Source organism: Phoenix dactylifera, chromosome 17 (genome assembly GCF_051530095.1).
Source record: "Phoenix dactylifera cultivar Ajwa chromosome 17, Ajwa_hap1_PhDact_Kaust_v1.1, whole genome shotgun sequence".
NCBI lineage: Eukaryota > Viridiplantae > Streptophyta > Magnoliopsida > Arecales > Arecaceae > Phoenix > Phoenix dactylifera.
In genome coordinates this window covers 7,582,501-7,602,383 of record NC_143206.1, presented here as the reverse complement: position 1 = coordinate 7,602,383, position 19,883 = coordinate 7,582,501, and the positions used below count along the sequence as shown (strand labels likewise).

General features: G+C 39.1%; 2 long non-coding RNA genes and 1 pseudogene across 2 annotated transcripts in view; all 3 read right to left on the bottom strand.

Moving 5' to 3' along the window:
- Nucleotides 1-7,608: 7,608 nt before the first annotated feature.
- On the bottom strand, nt 7,609-8,701 carry LOC149751020 (uncharacterized). Its single transcript, XR_016398908.1, has 4 exons — nt 8,685-8,701; nt 8,495-8,618; nt 7,858-8,398; nt 7,609-7,750 (listed from the first exon to the last, which is right to left on the bottom strand). It is a non-coding gene; the product is annotated as an uncharacterized LOC149751020 (long non-coding RNA).
- Nucleotides 8,702-9,211: 510 nt separating this feature from the next.
- LOC148700077 (uncharacterized) lies at nt 9,212-10,999 on the bottom strand (annotated as a pseudogene).
- Nucleotides 11,000-19,346: 8,347 nt separating this feature from the next.
- Nucleotides 19,347-19,883, bottom strand: part of LOC149751019 (uncharacterized) — an 896-nt gene continuing 359 nt past the window's right edge. Inside the window, exons 1-2 of the long non-coding RNA XR_016398905.1 lie at nt 19,809-19,883; nt 19,347-19,664 (exon numbers count right to left, since the gene is read on the bottom strand). The exon at nt 19,809-19,883 is cut by the window's right edge and continues 359 nt beyond it. This is a non-coding gene — a long non-coding RNA (uncharacterized LOC149751019). The remainder of the gene's footprint in view (nt 19,665-19,808) is intronic.

Genomic DNA, 19,883 nt, shown 5'->3' with positions numbered 1-19,883 from the left:
ACGCAAACATGCCATGTGAACATGCATCCAACATCATTAGTGGAATTCAATGGCTTAGCTATATATTACGTATGTCAAATGTGGCATAAGTTCATATAGACCATGGATGTCGCCAACAAGCCATGTAAGCTCTCACTATTGTGTGATTGTGTCCAATTGTCTATAGCCACTTCTGACCTAAACTTCGTGTAGACTGGGCTCATCCTACGGACCTGCTATATGTGCGGCATGAAGTACTCTTTCTAGCATATAGATTCAATTTGATGACTCTAAACTTGGATCTCTACCTAATTCAATAATGATGCAGATTCATCAATTATAAATCACCTTCTTCTTCATTTTTTTTAATAGAACAGAAAGTATGAATACATCCTACAAAATCAGAAAATAAAATCTCATGAAATGGAGACGGAACAGATGTATAATAAGTTAACAGAGTGTCACCAGAATGCTCCGCAACATAGAAAGCTACCCATCCACTGTATGTCAATTCGTGCGTCCTCATGTTTCTTATGCTTCTTGCGTTGGCAATACACATGGCTGCCAAATCTCCATGTGTAATGTCTGGATTGCGTAAAGCTTAATGAATGAGTCAAAATCAGCTTTATGAAACGGGAACATGGAATCATTCTTTGAAAATTGACACATTAAAACAAAACTATTGGATAGCAATGTTTACTTGTTCAGACGAATTAAGCAACTGAGATTCTTTTGAAAAGTCATAATTTGTTTCACTAGATGAGGAATCGGATAACAAGAATTCATCTGAACATCTGTTATTTTGTTCCTAAAGGTATAGATCTAGATGCATACTCATCAAAAAGTTGATGGTGCATCTTCTTTTCCAGTTTGATGCCTTTTTCCAGGTCGTTTATGCTTTAGCTTCCACCATCCTTTCATATGTAGTAGGGTGTGGCTTTATATCAAGTTTAATTTAGTTTGATTTTTCTTAAAGAGAAAAAAAAACTGTTGAAATCAGCCTGTTCGAGCTAAAGGAAATGGAAGAAAATTGATGGAAATCAGAAGCTGAAATAATTTTTTTAACTCTCTTTCGTAATCTCTACTTAAACTAGCATGCCATGAAATTTTATTAAGTGCACATTTATACTTACTGGAGCAATCAAAATTGATCTTTCATAACAAAGAGCTTGCAATCTATTGATTTGCAATATAACAAAAATTATTCATATAAAAAGATATGCAAGGTGCATCGATTTAACGGAATTTCAAAATCCTTGAAATTGAAATTAATAATGTGTCATACAAACATCTCTTTCTTATAAGTTCAAAAATTTCTCGCAATAACGAAGAAAAAAATTGTAAGATTGTACTTATTATCATAGCAACAAAAATTTGAGCTTTCCTAGCAAGGACAAGTGGTCGATTGATCTACAGTGTAATAAAACATTATAGCAATGTGAATAGCTACTTTAAAAGACATAAATAAGTGAAGTTGAATAAAAATAAGCTTTTAACCTACTAGAAGACAGTGAAACAGTATGATTTCAATTCCCTAATAATCTCTCCAATATTTACAGAAGAAGATATTGCCTGTATTTCAGTACCTTACTAAAAGAAAGCCAAAGATATAATTAAGGAAAATAATCCAAAGAACTTCGAGTTATTCTTTACCCAAAAAAAAAAACAAGAACTTCCAGTTATTTAAAAACCAGAATAAATCGGAGTTGGCTAACAATTAAGAAATATGGTAGTTTGGCATGTAGCACTATAGATTTCCACACCAATTTCTAAAATACTAATTGTGGGCAGGATTTTTAATAATTTCAAAGTATCAAGAAATATGAAATTTTTAATTATGTTTAATTTTCAAATATGATAGATTTGAAATGTATAGATTTGAAATAAATACTAATTTTTAGAATTTTGACTGCACTAATATCTTTTGCAAGTTTTAATTATGACTAATTTTCAAATATGATTGATTTCTGCCTAAATCTGATTTTTTCTAGAATTTTTGACCTATTTTTGCTTAAGTTTGATTCAAATAGTTTCATAACATCAAAAAATCTGAAAGTTTTGCTCGCCCATATGGAAGTTTATTCACCTATATTTCATTCCTAAAAAAAACTTCCAATATTTGATTATGATTAATTTTGTATTATAACCGATTTTAGAATTTTGACTGCATTTGCAAATTTGAATAATTTGAGAACATCAACATGTTGAGTATTTTAAATATGATTGAAAGTGAGATGATATTTTTAGGATTGAAAAATGATAGACATAATTTAAGGGATATTATCCAAGTTCAAAACTCGTATCTTTAATATAGTAGAGATTGTTGATAAATGTATTGGATATGCTATTAGTCAAATTTGTAATTCAATTACAAAAATGAAATAGCGATTGTCGTCTTTGTAATATCATGTTATGAGAATTAAAATGAGGCTTATTAAAAAGGTGAGACTATAATTTAAGATCCCTTTTAAGACTTAGTGGCTTGTGTTAACTATGTTTTCATAAGCTAAACAGTGACACAAAATTCAGCTTTTGTGTTATATTTGGCGAAAAAGATTTAGCCTCCTATGTAGCTGCGATCATACTATGAGGTATCTTTTGGGAGGATCTAACCATGATCCTAGTTCACCTTTGGAATATTTTGTTCTCTGACCACATTGGATGTACTCATTTTAGATGGATATAGCTTACCCAGCCTGACAGAAAAAGGAAAAAAAAAAAAAGGCCCCACCATACCTTTTAGCTTTTTCCTAAAGGGAGACAGTTATTGTTATTCTAGACCATTTTTTTAAGTAGGAGCGGCCATTTACCCCTCTGGGGTCTTCACCGTAAAATACCGCAAGAAGCTTGAGCATCTTAGCCATTGTTTCTCTTCTTTGTTTTTTTTTTTTGCTAGGACAGACGAATCACACTTATCTAGTATGAGTGTATCCAAGGGAGTCAGCATATAAAATATTCCAAAACTATGGGGGGCGGGGGGTTCGGCAAGGCTGCACCGAATATCCAAATCACCCTGCCAGAGTGGTGGGCTAGAAAGGAGGCAACCCAGTTTGTAGCTCTTTTCACCTCGTAGTATATATGACTTGCCCTGAAGGTGGTACACTCATGGTGTACTGCCAGGTTCTAGAAGAAGAAGGTGTTTGTGTGCCTTTGGGGTCTATCTGTGGATCCAACTAATGAGAGTGGCCAAGTCGCCCTCCAGGTGGATAAGGTCCGCTCACTACCAGAAAACACGCGTATAGTGACGGAGATTCCCGTCACTATATCGTGTTTCCGGTTACTAATACGGCATTTGTGACTGGCGCTCCCGTCATTGAATTGGTTACAAAAACACGCGTCACTAAATTCTCCGTGACGGCGGCGATTCCCGTCACTAACCGCCGTGACAGAACCGCCGTCACTAAGCCGTTACAAATTCAAGAATTAAATATTTAAGAAATTACGTATTTTCCGTCACTATCTAGTTGCGGAGTTAGTGACGAAGGTAACTTGGTCACTGATTTTGTCACAGAATGCGGTCACAAGTTTGGTCACTGATCTGTCACAACCTTCAGTGACAGATTTAGTCGTCACAGACATGGTCACACATTTTGTCACTATATTTGTCATTAATCCCGTCACTGACCTAGTGATAAGTTTACCGTCACTAATTGGTTACAAACGCGCTGAGCAAAATCAATTTTTATTAACCAAAATCCTGTCACTAAGTTTATGACTGCTCGTCACAATACTTGGTAAACAATTTAATAACCAAAATTTGGTCACCGATCACAATCTAATAACCTGGTACATTTGGTACATTGATTGGCTCATAATAATAATAATAATAATATCATTAATAGCAAAGGCATTCAACATTACGCAAAAGTCATTTAAAATGTCATTCAAAATTGGCATCAACATGTCCTGAATCCATCAAAATCAAAGTCTAAAAATATGTCATAGAGATCAACAGAGATTTCATTCCTCCTAGGAATGCAAAGACCTATCATCTAAGGCAAAAACAATCATAATGAAGCATGATCAGCAGAACCAAAATCATCATTACTCCCCCGATCTGCATGCCTTGGTTCAAAGCCAATCTCTTCTCTCATCTTTTGAAGAACCTTCTCTTGCCATTTTTTCTTTTCCTGCTCAAGAATACGTAGAAGGTCTTCATGAGTGTACAGCTCTGGAGCTTGACTTGTAGAGGTGGAAGTAGAGTTGGGCAACGGGCCGTGCCGGGCCGGCTCGGCCCAGGCCCACCGGGCCTAAGGACTAAACGGGCCGTGCCTGGCACGGCCCGTTTATGAAGCGGGCCGTGCCTGGCACGGCCCGTCCAGCACGGAACACCAGCCCGGCCCGGCCCCAGGCCCCTCTATTGGTGGGCCGGGCCGGGCACGGCACGCCACGGGCCGTGCTAGGCACGGCCCGTAACGGGCGATAACGGGCCATGCCAGGCACGGCCCGCAACGGCTCCAGACGGGCCGTGCCTGGCACGGCCCGTAACGGCTCCAGACGGGCCGTGCCAGGCACGGCCCGTCTGGAGAGGGGGGAGGAAAATAGCCGTTTTCAACGGCTATTTTTGTGAAAATGACCCTTTTACCCCTCCCAACAGTCCAATAACGGCTGAATTGAGGGGTATTTTGGGAAAAAAAAATTTTGGGCTTCTATAAATAGCCCATTCCTCCCTCATTCTCACCACACCAAACCTCTCATTCTTTCCTTCTCTACTGCTATTATTTCTCTCTTCTAAAGTGCTCTTCTAGCAATTTAATTTTTAGTTTGTTCAAGTGCTACACAAGAGGAGGTTCCTGTTGAGAAGAGAAGGTCGCTTCTGTTGAGAGCACAAGAGGAAGCTCGGAATCTCGGCTCTGCCTCTGCCCTCCGACCCTCTACTCAATTCCTCCTTGCGGTTAGTTTTTATTTTTTGAATTAATCATAGATATGTCATCTTTTGAGGAAAGTCAGTTTGGCATTCCTCCTGTTTCTGAGGGAGAAGAAACTAATCCCCAACCCTATGTTCCTAGTTCCTCTAGAACTGGTGAACCGAGTGAAGGTCAAACCTCTTCTCGTAAGAGGACTAGTGCTGTATGGAATGAATTTGATAGAGTTATAGTTGAGGGAGTCTGGAAAGCTAAATGTAAAAAATGTGCCAAACTTTATAGTTGTAGTAGTAGTGGGGGAACAGGGCATTTAAAAAGACATCAAGAGAGTCATAGGATGCATGATTCTCATGCTCAAACTCAAAGTACCCTTAATATACAAGGGGGATTACTTGTAGGTAATTTTGCATATAATCATGAAAATCAAAGAAAAGCACTTGTAAAATGGATAGTTAAGGATGAATTACCTTTTAGTTTATGTGAATCTTTTAATTTTGAAGAATATGTTCAATTAAACCTACAACCTGCTTACAAAAGAACTAGTAGGCGTACATTTAGAAGAGTAGCTATGACCAACTTTTTAGCAATGAAACAAAATTTAATTAAAACACTTTCTACTTTAAATGTAAAAATTTCATTAACTTCTGATATTTGGTCGGCATCTATAGGTAGTAATTATTTTATTGCCATTACTGCTCATTATATTGATAATGATTGGCAATTAAATAAACGTATTCTTGCTTTTCGTGCTTTTGATTTTCCACATTCTGGGCAACAAATTTCAAATATAATTTATCAAACTGCATGTTCATATAATATTAATGATAAAATTATGTCTATTACTTTTGATAATGCATCTAATAATAATTCTGCTGTTGCATTATTAAAAGACTCATTGCATCCCATATTAGATGGAAATTTACTGCATATTAGATGTGCATGTCATATCTTAAATCTTTCTGTTCAAGCTGGCATGGGCATGATTCAAGATGTGATTTCAAAAATTAGAAATGCAGTTTCTTTTATTCATGCTTCAAGATCAAGACTTCAAGAATTTAAGGAATTATGCGTAAATCATGATAAACGTTTTAAAAAATTTAAACTTGATGTAATTACTCGTTGGAACTCCACATATAGCATGATACATGATGCATACCCATATAAGAACTTATTAAGTGCATATATTAATGATCGTGGATTAGGCTTTACATTGTCTGAAACTGATTGGAATAAAGGAAAAATTTTGGAAGATTTTTTGCTTAGTTTTTATAATGCTACCAATGTTCTTTCTGGTATTTATTACCCTACTTCATGTTCATTTTTACAACAAGCATATATAATTAGTCAAAAATTTGCAGAACATAGATATGATGATGTTTTAATGCCTATTATTGACCTAATGGAATCTAAATGGAATGAGTATTGGGACAAGATATGTCCTATGCATAACTTAGCTGCTGTATTTGATCCTAGAGTTAAATTAAATGGCGTGCTAATTTTACTTGATGCATACTCTGAAAATATGAATCAAGATTCTGAATCTGCTAAAAATGAGGTAAAACAACTTCTTTATGATATTTATGCTATATATGATGAAAAAATTCGTGGATCTAGAACACAAATACAAACCTCTATTTCTCCTTCTAGTAGTTTTCGTTCGTCATCTATTTTTTCATTCATTGCACAGAGAAGACACACACATGCTTCAAGTTCCTCTTCATCTTCTTCATCTTTAAGTAGTGAACTAGAATTTTATTTACGAAATGATCTTCAGTCTGCATATGATGAAAATCAAATAGAGAATCTAGATGTATTATCTTGGTGGAAGAGTGTTAGAAATCAATATCCTGTTATGTCTGCAATTGCACGCGATATTTTAGCTGTGCCGATGTCCACGGTAGCATCGGAATCCGCTTTTAGTGCAGGTCGGCGTGTTCTTGACGAAAAGAGAAGTAGGATGACGGGCGAAACGGTGGAGATGCTTCTCTGCTTCAAGGATTGGCTGGATGCTGAGGCAAGACTTCAAGATAAAGGTGGACATAATACAACATCCTCTGATGATGATGATACAAACACTACTGAAGACTGAAGACTGAAGACTGAAGAGTGAATACTGATTCACTGAATCACTGATGATTAGTAAGATTTCTTAATTTTTTATAATTGTACATTTTTATTGTATTCTGGAGGTCAGACCAAGGTCCAAACCTCGGCCCTTTCTTATTGTATTCTGGAGGTCAGACCAAGGTCCAAACCTCCCTTCATATACCATTTTGATTTAAATTAATAAACTGGTAGGGGTCTATGCCAAACCCCCCACCATTAAGGTGGCTTTATATTCATAAATCCTTAGTGTTCAATATTTATTAATTTATTAAAAAAATTTATGAAGCATTAATTTTTATCGGGCCGAGCCGGGCCCAGGCCCGGACCGTGCCAGGCCCGCGTGCCAGCCCGGCCCAGGCCCTTATGGGCCGTGCCGTGCTGGCCCGCGGGCCGTGCCGTGCTTGGCCCGCGGGCCTAGACCGGGCCGTGCCGGCCCAGGCCCGAAGCGGGCCGTGCCAGGCACGGCCCACGGGCCAGTACCCTGTGACCCAGCACGGCCCTATCAAATGGGCCGTGCCAGGCACGGCACGGCACTGTAGCTGGCGGGCCGTGCCAGGCACGGCCCGCTTCGTGCCGTGCCGTGCCGGGCCGTGGGCGGCCCGGCCCAGTGCCCATCTCTAGGTGGAAGAGGATGATGATTGCCCAATAATTCCAGTGAGATCCTCTAGGGGACTAAAGCCATAGACATGGCCATGAGTTGGGACACCAGTTGCCTCAAACCACAAGTCATAATCACGTGGAGGAGCATCTGAGGTGGAGGCATCACCATATTTTTTGGAGTATTCAGCTGAATACTTTGCCTGCCAGTTGATTTAAAAGAAGAGAAAAACATTATGGTGGATCAAACAAGAGATAAACATGAGCAAGCTCAATAATATTTATGAATCATAAAAAAATTTCTACTTACCATGACAGCTTCACTTCTCTTATCTACATATCCTCCTATGCCTTGCTTTGTCTTATGCGTTCGATTAAAAGATTCAACTATTGTTGGCTCCCTACCTAACTTTAATTTCTACAAAAGAGAAAAGAAAAAATTCATTAACATATAATGGGCTAATTTAAGATGATTGAACAATAATATAAAAATTATTATAGAAATCTAATTGAATAAAGATATGTACCAGTCGTTTGTCATGATTGACAAATGCGATTGATCCTCCACAGTGTTTAGAGATGCTACCATTCTTCATGGTGTTTCTATTATTTTTGTTGGCTTCTGATTTCTTCTTCCATTTTGGGGAGATCCAAATATCAATTAGCTTATTCCAATTTTCTCTAGAGATCCAATTAGGGGGTTTATCACGGGCTTTATTTAAATCTCCTTTTGCTTCCAGAAGCTTTTGGCTTCTGACCCTCCCTAATGAGGTTGTCAACCGTCGCTGACAATGCTTGTCCCAAACTTGATGCACATGATGCAATTGTCCTGGAAGAATTGTGTGTATCTCCTAACAATATATAGGTCGCAAGTAATCAGACTTATTAATTGGCATGTGTAACAAGGGCAAAAGTTAATGATAAGAAATATAAATTAATTACATCACCTCAAATTTGTTCCACATTCCAACTTTAGCATGTGTAGGGACCTCCCTCCATGACAACCACGGACCATTGAAAAATTGGCGCATGATAGCAACAGCTTTGTGACTGACCTCATAATCAAGAAACCTGCAATTTAAATGCAACAAACACATAAATTCAAATTAGTGATATAAGAAAGTGATATTTTCATACATTCCTCTTGTGCACCTAATAATCACTTTTCCATTTGCATCAATAGGGGCTTTAAGGGTTGGTTCTCGGCCATTGCTCTGTCTTGGATCAATCCCAAGTTCATCATTCATCTGATCCTCATTCATTGTATCCTCATGATTTTGCACTGCACCATTCATTTCTTCATCGTTTATTTCTTCATTTGTATCCACCTCTTCAATCATGTCCCCATCAGGAATGTAATCATCATCATCATGACATTCCTCGACACGCTCAGGCAGCCTAGGAGGTTGAGGAGGAACTTGAGTAGCATCCAGTATTAAAGCTGCTTTTCCATTACCTCTTGGTTTCCCTTTTTTCTTGGCCATAGCTGCACAACAATAAAAAGTTGTAGTTATTTCACAATGTAAATGTCAACAAATCCAATCAAAGTAAAGAACAATCAGTGGACCTGTTGCTTTCCCTTTACTCTTTCTCATGTCTGCATAATTATAATTTATAAGTCTAAAATTAGTTATATTAGCATTCACAAAGTTGCATGTTGTATTTTAATCTTCCTCAGCCTCATGCTCCTCTTCCTCGGTTTGTTCATCTTCAAAATCTTCTTCTTCATCCTCAAAGTCCTCTTCCATTAGGTTAGTTGTCAACTCAATTTCTGCTGCATCAATATCTTCTGCATCTCTATTAACACCAACCAAAATGTCTGGATCATCAAGCTCATCTGTCATCGAGATTGGGGTAGGAATCCTGTGGTTTTCTTCTTGATAAAAATCAAGAAAATTTTCTTCTGTCCCACTAGGAGTGAACCTACCTCTAGCTTTTGTCTTAATTACTGCCCACCACAATCTTCGATTCTTCTTCTTACCTGGGTAACCAGTATAGAACACCTGATGTGCTTGTTGAGCTAATACAAAAGGATCATTGGTTGGAAGTCTTAGTTTGTGATTGATCTCAACGAGGCCATGTTGAGGGTGCACTTTCATACCCTTATCTCTATCATACCAGTCACATTTGAATAACACTACTTTATTACCAATCCCAAAATAGTCTAACTCGATAATGTCAACCAACATCCCATAATAGTCACTCTGAAAGTCATTGTAACTGCTTCCCTTAATGCACACACCACTGTTGAAGGTTCTTTTATCCTTTCCATATTCTTTGGTGTGAAATCTGTACCCATTCACAAAGTAGCCTTTATAACATTTAACTTTATTCCCAGGGCCATATGATAGGTCCTTTAAGCGCCCATCAACATGATTTTTACTGTCATTAACCTAGCATGATAAAAATAATATCATAAGAATAAATCAAGAGAAAGTCTAATTTATTATTATATTTATGAATTATGTACTCACATATGACCTAAACCAAGCCGGAAACTCCATTTCGCGTCGTCTTTCCAAATCTATTTGGCTTATATTTGGACAAGATTGCCGATATAATCATCAAAATACCTACAAGACAAAAGCTATAATCACATATATTGTACTCCATATGCATTTTTAAGGATGATTATAATTAAGTACTTGTGTAACTTACTTTCCAAAAGGTTGAACCTCCTCACAATTCAGAAGAACATATAATTCAGCAGCATTAAACTCCTGAGTAGTCAAATGCCTTCCAAAAGGTTTCCCAAAAGGCCGACCTTGATGAGTAAAAATGGATAGACGATCCACGAGATCAAACTCCCCTTCGTCTTCATTACGGGGAACTTGATTTAACCTCGTTTGTATAGAAGGCTCAAAATAATGCGAACAGAAAGTTGATATTTCTTCTATGATATAAGCCTCGACAATAGAACCTTCAATCGATGCTCGATTCTTTACCTTCTGCTTTATATCATGCATAAGCCTATAAATAAGATTAATATGTTAATTTCTCAAATTTAATGGATAAAAAGAACTATTTAATGAATTTATAGAAATTGTTACCTTTCAAAGGGGTACATCCATCTGTACTGCACGGGCCCCCCAACCTTAGCTTCATAAGCTAGATGAACAGGTAAGTGCTCCATTGAGTCAAAAAATGTAGGAGGAAATATCTTCTCAAGTTTGCAGAGAGTTACCACAATATTTTTCTCAAGAACCTCCATATCTTAGACACGCAAAGTGGTGTTGCATAAATCTCTAAAGTAACAGCTTAATTCTGTCAATGCATCCCACACTGGTGCTGGCAATACTTCACGGAATGCAATTGGAAGCAATCTCAGCATGAAAACATGACAATCGTGACTTTTTAACCCGTAAAACTTATAATCATCCAGGTTAACACACTTCGATATGTTTGAAGCATATCCATCAGGGAGTCTTAACCCTTTCACCCACTCGCAGACCTCCATTGCTTGGTCTTTGGACAATACATAGGAAGCTGGAGGCTTAACTAGCTTTCCATTAACAAATTGAATTCTCAACTTAGGACGCTTGCAATACAGCTCTAAATCTTGCCTTGCTTTCACATTATCTTTAGTCTTCCCTTTTACATCCATACAAGTGTAAAATATATTGAGAAACATATTTCGAACAATATGCATGACATCTAAATTGTGTCAAATAAGTAGTGTATGCCAATAGGGCAACTCCCAAAATATGCTCCTTTTCACCCAATTATGATCTTTACCGAATCCAGAAATGGTGTGCTTAGGAGCTTTCAAACCAAAAGTTATATTAGGCAAGGCAGAGACCCTATTTTTCAACTCCTCACCAGACAGTCGAGGAGGTGGGGGGTCTGTCTCTATTCTACCATTGAAGAAACCATCAACTTGGTATCTGTATGCATGGTCCATAGGCAAGAATTGACGATGGCAGTCAAAAAAAGAAGTCTTCCCACCATGTTGTAGTGTAAAAGTTTTTGAGTTCTCTATACAATACGAGCAGGCCAACTTTTCATGTGTACTCCATCCTGAAAGCATGCCATATGCAGGAAAATCGTTGATAGTCCACAATAAAGCTGCCTTCATTTGAAAATTCTCTTTTCTAAAAATGTCATAAGTGGTGACCCCTACTTCCCACAATATTTTAAGTTCATCAATCAAAGGCCTAAGCAAGACATCGATACTTTTGCCGGGGCTCTTAGGTCCAGAAATGACTAAACTTAGAAAAATGTAGGGTCGTTTCATACATATTGATGGTGGAAGATTGTAAACTGTTACGAAAACTGGCCAACAAGAATAAGGACGAGCTGATTGGCTAAAAGGGTTAAAACCATCCGAACATAACCCAAGTCTCACATTACGAGGCTCGGTAGAAAAGGATGGATGAATGCGGTCAAAGTGCTTCCAAGCCTCCCCACAAGCAGGATGCACCATCTCATCTGAATCACCTCCCTTCACATGCCATGACATGTTTTTAGCCGTTCTGCTTGACATAAAAAGCCTCTGAAGTCTTGGTTTATTGGAAGATATCGCAACCTTCTATAAGGAACATCTTTTCTCCTACCACCACCATCATTTCTTCTGAGTTTATATCGAGGATGACCACAATCAATCAAATTCTTTGTTTCCTTATAGAATAGCATACAATTATTCTCACAAACATCAATACTTGTATACTCCAACCCTAACTTCCGAAGCATCTTCTTTGATTGATAGAAATCAGGGGGCAGCTTCTCACTTTCCGGCAACATATTCTTCACTATTTTCATGATTCGATCATAGCAAGATATACTCATATTAAATTCAGACTTGCAATTTAATAATTGACTAATAGCAGATAACTTAGAGTGTTTTTTACACCCTTCCCACAAAGGTACTTCTGCATCTTTCAACAAAGAATAAAAATCTGCAGCATCCTTATTTGGCTCTTCCTCATGATTAACTTCAAGTGCACTACTCAAATGAAGTTCCTCTTCTAGACCCATAGCTTCCATCACCATGGTTCTATATTGCTGACCATGTTCACAACCAACATCCATTGATGTGGATGCTTCTACTGCACTTGTACTTACAGGAGCAACTGCACCAAGTAACTCCCCATGTGCAAACCATGTTGAATACCCCGGTGTAAACCCCTTTCTCAACAGATGAACATTGACCGTATCATGGTTAAGAAATTTCTGGTTGTCACATCTCATACAAGGGCATCTAATCTTATCACCACTACAATACTCTAACTGAGTAAATGCAAACTCAAGGAACCCTTTAACTCCATCACAGAACTCAGCTCTTATATAACCATTTTCACTAAGTCGGTGGTACATCCAATTACGATCAACTGACATAGTTCCTCTAAAAATCAAAAAAATAAAACAACATAAGAAAGCCTAGAAAATATTAAAAATTAGGCCATTAAAAAAAGAAAACAATATAAGAAAAACCGGACCATTAGAGAGATGATAAAAAAAGAAAGCAACATAAGAAAAATCGGACCATTAAAAACACGAAAGGTAAGATCATAAAAAATGTAAAAGAAACAAAAACTGGTATGATATTTATGAAGATGAGAAGTTATCATAAGCATGACAAAAATAAGTCATTCAATCTTATCCTAGCATCATTGACATTAAAAAAGCATTCAATCTTTATAAAAAGCTGAACATAAGGAATTAATCTTTACAAGTTATCTCTTCATTCATCTAATACCAGCAATATTCAAAAAGCATTTAATCTTTACAAAGACAAGGAATACAAGTCAAATCATCCAAATTTACATATGGAATACTATCTGCTTCACATAGAACAAATGTCAATATACATGATCGCCTCTGATGCTAGGAAAGCATGGTACTTCTTAGCAAGCTTTTTGACCAGCTTCTTGATTGCACACTGGAAATAAGTCACAACCTAGAAGCAACACAATTTTCCACCACTTTCCATTTTTCCTTGCAGATGAACAATGATTGTAGAAATGAATAACATGACGAAGAAATTAAAATCCATGAACTTTACAGAGTCAAGTTAAAGTTTTGAGAAAATTTTCAAACATGTAAACCAATGTCATAAGAAGCATGACTAGATGAACCATCTCAAAATGCCTTGGAGATTGAGTACGGAATTTTCAAAGTCTCCATTTATGATCATTTGAAAAATCTAAGAATCAAAAAAGTCAAAAAGTCAGGATAACTCACTTGAAAGAAAATTTCCAACATGATGTCCTCTCACTTTAATATAGCATATGCTCATGCAAGGCATTGTTTTGCACTCAAATGCAATGTTTTTATTCAACGATTTTGATTAACTAACATCCCCCCCTCCCCCCCGCGCTCCCAAAACAGGGAATTAAGGGAAACAAACCCTGATTCACCACAGCATCTCAGAAACCCTGCTTCACCACAGCATCTCAGAAAGGAGATTAAAATGTATACATTTACATCCACATCTGGAATCTTGGATCATGTATATAATGACTAGATGAAGATGAACAAAGAGATGCAAACACAGGATCATGTATATAATCAAAAGGCACGCGATCAAGCGCGGGGTAGGTTCCTTCCCCCTTCCTCTTCCTCTTCTTCGTTTCTTTTATTTTGTTATCATGGGGTAAAAGGAAATGGGGTTAGGGTTTACCTCCGGGAAGAACCAGTTGTGGGTTCTGAAAACCCTAGCCGACGAGCAAGAAAGAGGGGAGCGTCGACGGGGTGACGTAGCCGCGATGATCTCGTCCCGGGCGAGAAGGAGATGAACACAGGCGCCGAGCAAAGAGATAATGAAACCCTCGGTAGGTTAGGGTTTACCTCCGGGAAGATCAGTTGTGGGTTCTAAAAATCCTAGCCGACGAGCAAGAAGGAGGGGGGCGTCGACGAGGTGATGTAGCCGCGATCGGGAGGCGTGATGTAGCCGTGGTCACCGTCGACGGGGAGGCAAAAATGGTCGGCAAGGGGGAGCCGGAGAGGAGAGGCCGGAGGTGGAGGAGAGGAGAGGAGATGGGAAGCCGCGATGCCAAATCCCTAACCACGCCAATCTTTTAATCGAGACCAAGTGCTTCGAGTCACAGGCTCACCCAGCTCCAAATCGGGACGGGACTGCAAGCCAAATTTCATATTAAACTATTTTTTATCTATAAGGCTGATTGGACTAAGTCGGTGTGCAAGCCAAATTTCATATCAAACTATTTTTTATCTATAAGGCTGATTGGAAGAAGGCTGATTGGATGGAACTTGCTGGAAAAAATATTTTTGAACTATAAAGCATGGTAAAAAAAATCCAGACCTCCTTCCAAAATCCAATCCCATTGCAGGAAAGTTGCAATAGGGGTGCAAATGGGTCATGGCCAACACCATGAGATTTGAAAATGAGAAGGAATTTGAGTTTTCTGGAGAGCGATTGGATTTTGGGTTATCGAAGAAATTTGGGCGAAACGACGGGCACACTTAGTTTCATTTTGGATTTTCCTCCTTTTATCTTTTTTTAATTTAGATTTACTCAAAAATAATATTTTTAATATTTTTGGAATTAAAAATTAAATTTGGTGACGGAAATTTTTGTCAATAACCTGTCACCGCCAAAAATAATCTTTTAAAAATTTATAAATACTTGGGTTACGATATTTGTGACGGCTGAATTTGTCACTGCGGGGTTGCAATTTCGGTTATCATTTTGCTGACAGATATCCCGTCACTATGATGGTTACTAAGTTTTGGCGCCCATCCTACCCGCGCATTCTGTGACCGGGCTGTCACTAATCGGTCACTAAGTTTACACCACGGTGACCAAATTTCTGGCGGTCACTAATCAGTCACAAATAGTGACTGATAACGGTCCGTCACTAATTTTCCGTCACTATACGCGCATTTTCTGGTAGTGGCTCGTAGACAAGATCTCACATAACTGATCTCTGTCCAAGTCACCTTCAGCTCTGCTCCAGAGATCGAGGTGTCGTAGATCCAACTCCCTTCTTTAGTAACGAGACGCCAATCGGGGCCTCTAATGACAAATTCGGCACCACCCCTGCTACCGCCATTAGACACATTATCGTCGAAGTTAATCTTGAGAAAACTTGAGAGTGGGGCTCCTAAGAGATGAAGATCATTCAAGTCGCTGCAAGAGCTGAAAAGAAGTCACAAGTGTCCCAAGCTATCAAAGGCTACGGGGGAGGGTAACTGAATGACTTCTGCTGTTTGAACAAGGGCCCTCTCCGCTGTGAATCTAGGCGACTGACTACTCTCCTCGAAAACACGCACATTCCTAGCCAATCAGATATGATATGCCAAGTAAGTAGTCTTGATGTTCGAACCTATAGTAGGGGCTCTACCTGGGCAATTCCTCAAGTAGAAGAGGAAGGCCTCGACGAGCACTGCTAATCGAAGGAAAACATGAGAGCCATCAAGGAGTCCCCAAACCCGCACTGCCCAATAGCACTAGATGAGGACATGAACCACCGACTCCTTAACATAGCATGCATCACACATTAGTGGGAGACTCATCTCTCACCTGTTCAGCATACTCTTGGTATTCAAGCAGTACCATGCCACCTTCTAGAGGAAAAGGGCGTCCTTGGGGTGGGCCCCCAACCTTCAAACCCAAGCACAGTTTCGTCTGTACTCGATCTTAGACTTGAACATGTGATACATGTCACCGGCTTTTGACTTCAAACTACAAGTCGTCTGCCAAACCCTTCTGTCCATAGAGCTGACCCAAGGATCAGAGTAAATGTGATCCTCTCAGCTAGTCCTCCACCAAATAGCCCGATGATGAGAGTAGTGTTCCACTTCCTCTCCCATGGGGTAAACAGCTCGCAAACCCGCATGTTGGTGCTAACCTCCGTGTTAACTATGGTGGGCCACTGAGATAGAGGCAAATCATATAACTAGGCATCGCCCATAACCTGCACAGCATGTCCATCACCAATAGATCACCTAACATTGGTCATGACTATCGGGGCATGCCCACAAATCTCCTTCTATATGAAGAAGTAGTTTCGAGCAGCGCGAACCATTATAGGAGACGTCCATGGGCCATACGTGGCTGCATGACAGAGCTCCATGGCTTTTTGGCTCCAGCAGATATCGCGCTGCATGCCTAGCCATGAAGGCCTCCCTCCTTGTAAGCACGGAGTGAACTCCCAGGCCCCCCTTTCTGTAGGGCAGACATACCCCCAAGAGATTAGGTGCACTCTACCAACCCCACCATTTCCTCCCCTAGAGAAAATTTAGAAACATCTGCTCAAGCTTCAATAGGGAAGATTTTGGGAAAACAATATTAGCCATAAGATAAATCAAAATGGAACTAAGAATAGATCTTACCAGGATGACCTTGTCCATCATGGATAGAGCTCTAGACTACAAATCCTCCAGCCACCCCTAAACCCTCTACTCTAGCACGCTACAATTAGCTCTTCGTTATCTCCTTCTAGAGATCGAGACTCCCAGGTACTACCAAACCCTAGCCATTGTCTCTTTCAAACTTATTTATTTGCATGGAAACATGATTCTTCACAACATTGTCCAAGTAGCTAGTTTGATTGGGCTCGGTTTAAGATGAGTGTCTACTAAAGTTGTATTTAACTTTGAAACAAAATTATTGCTCCCATCTTGTACCATCTCTTGTGGTCCAAATGAATTACTGCGGACACTAATCCGTAATCAAGCTCTTTCGCACCAACTTCAAAGAATGTGCCACCAAAACCACTCTTTGATGTTTACTCTCATGAAATAGGGTTAGGACTTTAGCATGAGAGATCATCGTAGACTTCCGCAAGTGCATGATCGCCCAATCACACTTTGAGATACATGATCATGTGCGATCAATGCAGAATTATGTATCTCAAAACAATTCAAGGATGTTATTGGGCAGTCAGGTACGTGTGAAAGACCAAAAACAAAAAAATCTGATCATGCTCCATAATCCTTCGCAGATTACATCGACTGACGGACTAGGTACATAAAAATGCAAGCATGGAATCTTATAACCTCCACAGGTGGAGTGCATGAGGCCCACCGAGGATTTGGCTGGTTGAATACATTAATAGCCCAGCCCCAAGCATGCACACACTGTTAGATTCGAGAGAATGTGCAATGCTTATAAATTGATCACAGCCTCAATATTAATGGATAATAATCTAAACAAAATAATTTAATTATTAACGAGCAACAAAAGTTGTCCAATAACAAAATTCAGCTATTTGATTAAACAAAGAGCTGTTGATGTTTTGGGCAAAGAAATGTGTTATTCTTACTTGAGGTTAGGAGCTGATATTCTTTTGTAAGGGATTGAGAGGATCTAATTTAAATAATAGACATTAGAGAGGCTACCTAGGAGATTGAGGATGATTTGGCATGAGTACTTTAAAGTCTCAAAGCCTTATAGGTTAGTTAATTTTGTGGATAAAATTATTATAAAGAATCAAGAATGTAAGACCCGGTCCACCTGGATCTGCCTAGATCAGCTGACTGGCCAAGCTGCGAGCTCGGCACATGCTCCCCACATGCCGAGCCTACAATCAGCAGGAGCGGCCCAATCCCAGCCCAAAGAAGGCTCACCGCAGGAAAGGTCTTAAAGACAAAATGGAAAAGAAAAAGGTCTCCAGTGAGTTCGTCTTAGGCCGCCGGCCCACCGCAGAAAAAGCCTCAAAGACAAAATGACCTTAGGTCTCCAAATACATTGGGCCGCTCCTGACAATTAGGAGACCTCCTGCCGCTCCTCCTCGATGCTCCATGGCCGCATGGCGGAGACTTGGTTGCAGTCAAGCGAGCCAAACATGATCGAAGCACCGATCCTCAATTTTGACTAGTGCTCTTCATCTTTTTGTTCCTCTTTTCATCCTGACCACTGGCTGCCCGCTATAGCTGCCATCCTTGTTACAGTCGCCAGAAGTCTGACCTCCAACTAGAGCCACCGTCGTCAGCACCAGCTTTCCTCCACCCTAGTCTCTCTCTCTCTCTCTCTCTCTCTCTCTCTCTCTCTCTCATGCATTCATTTGCTCTTTCTCTCTTTCTTTCACTATGCCTTTAGGTAGACCATAGTAGGGGGTCCCTCTTTGTGTTCCTTAGTCGATCCTAGTAAAGGATCCTGAACTGATCCCTCTCCAACAGGCATCATTTGTTCTCCTACTATTGAGAACCCCTGTCATACCATCTTTGCCTTAATCAGAATCTTGCTTTGTGATCCACTGTTTGAGTCACCTCCGATTCGGGTTGATAAGACTCCATTATACGGCTACCATGTCCTTCTTTATCTCTCCCACTCTCTCATTTTTCAACCATTGACCATACACTATAATTTCTTGATTATTGGCACTACAAGAAAATACACTTTCAGCGACTAAGATTCTAGTCGCCGAATAACCATATTTGGTTGCCGAAACCTTTTCGCGACTAGCACACCCTTTATCGCCGAACCCTAGTCACTGAAAGGTTTTGGCGACCAATATTATGTGGTCACCTAAGGTACACCAACAACGACCAACATTTGGTTGCCGAAGAAAATTATCAGCGACCAAATCTGTTGTCGCTAATTTCAACGCCGACCAAATAGTTGGTCGTGGAAGGTTTATCTTCCGCTACCAAAAAAATGGTCACTGAATGTCTATCTTCCCCTACCAATAGTTTGGTCGCAAAATGTATTGGAATGCATTGGCAACAAACATTTTTTGGTGGCAGAAAGTATTAACCTATATTTAATTAACAATTCAAATTATAAGCTTAATATTTATTTTTGGGCTCATTCCAAATCCTGTACAAACAACACAGCCTATCCAATATCCATATTGCACAATACATTTGCTCATCCAAATAGAAGTATACACAATGTTGGAGAATCCATAATCATTCATTATAAATATCATCATCTATAAGTCTAAAGTCAAGCATACCTATTAACCATACATCAAAATGTTTCATTCATACCATATATTAAGGTGATAATCATCACCAAACACATCAAAATGTAAATTAAAAATTCTAAAATATCTAATGTTGCTATTCATCCAAACAACCATCATGTAGACAAAAATATTCTTATACCAAAAACTAGATTCTGCTTGTAGACAACTCCACCATGATCATCTGAACAAAAGCTATCCATGTGCCAGAAACTAGATTTCACATGCTCATAACTCCACCATGTATCTGAGTAAGCAAAAAAGAATACACAATCAATAACCACATGTGAATAATAATAAACTAAAATTCAAGTATAAGTTCACAATGACATTTTGTTTAATTTGATCCAAATCTCTAAATAACCTACATAATATAAATGAGAATACATACCAACGAGTATTTGTACCACCAGTTGAATACATGGCCCCATCATGATGGATAAATGACTTGTGCGTTTGAGTCTTT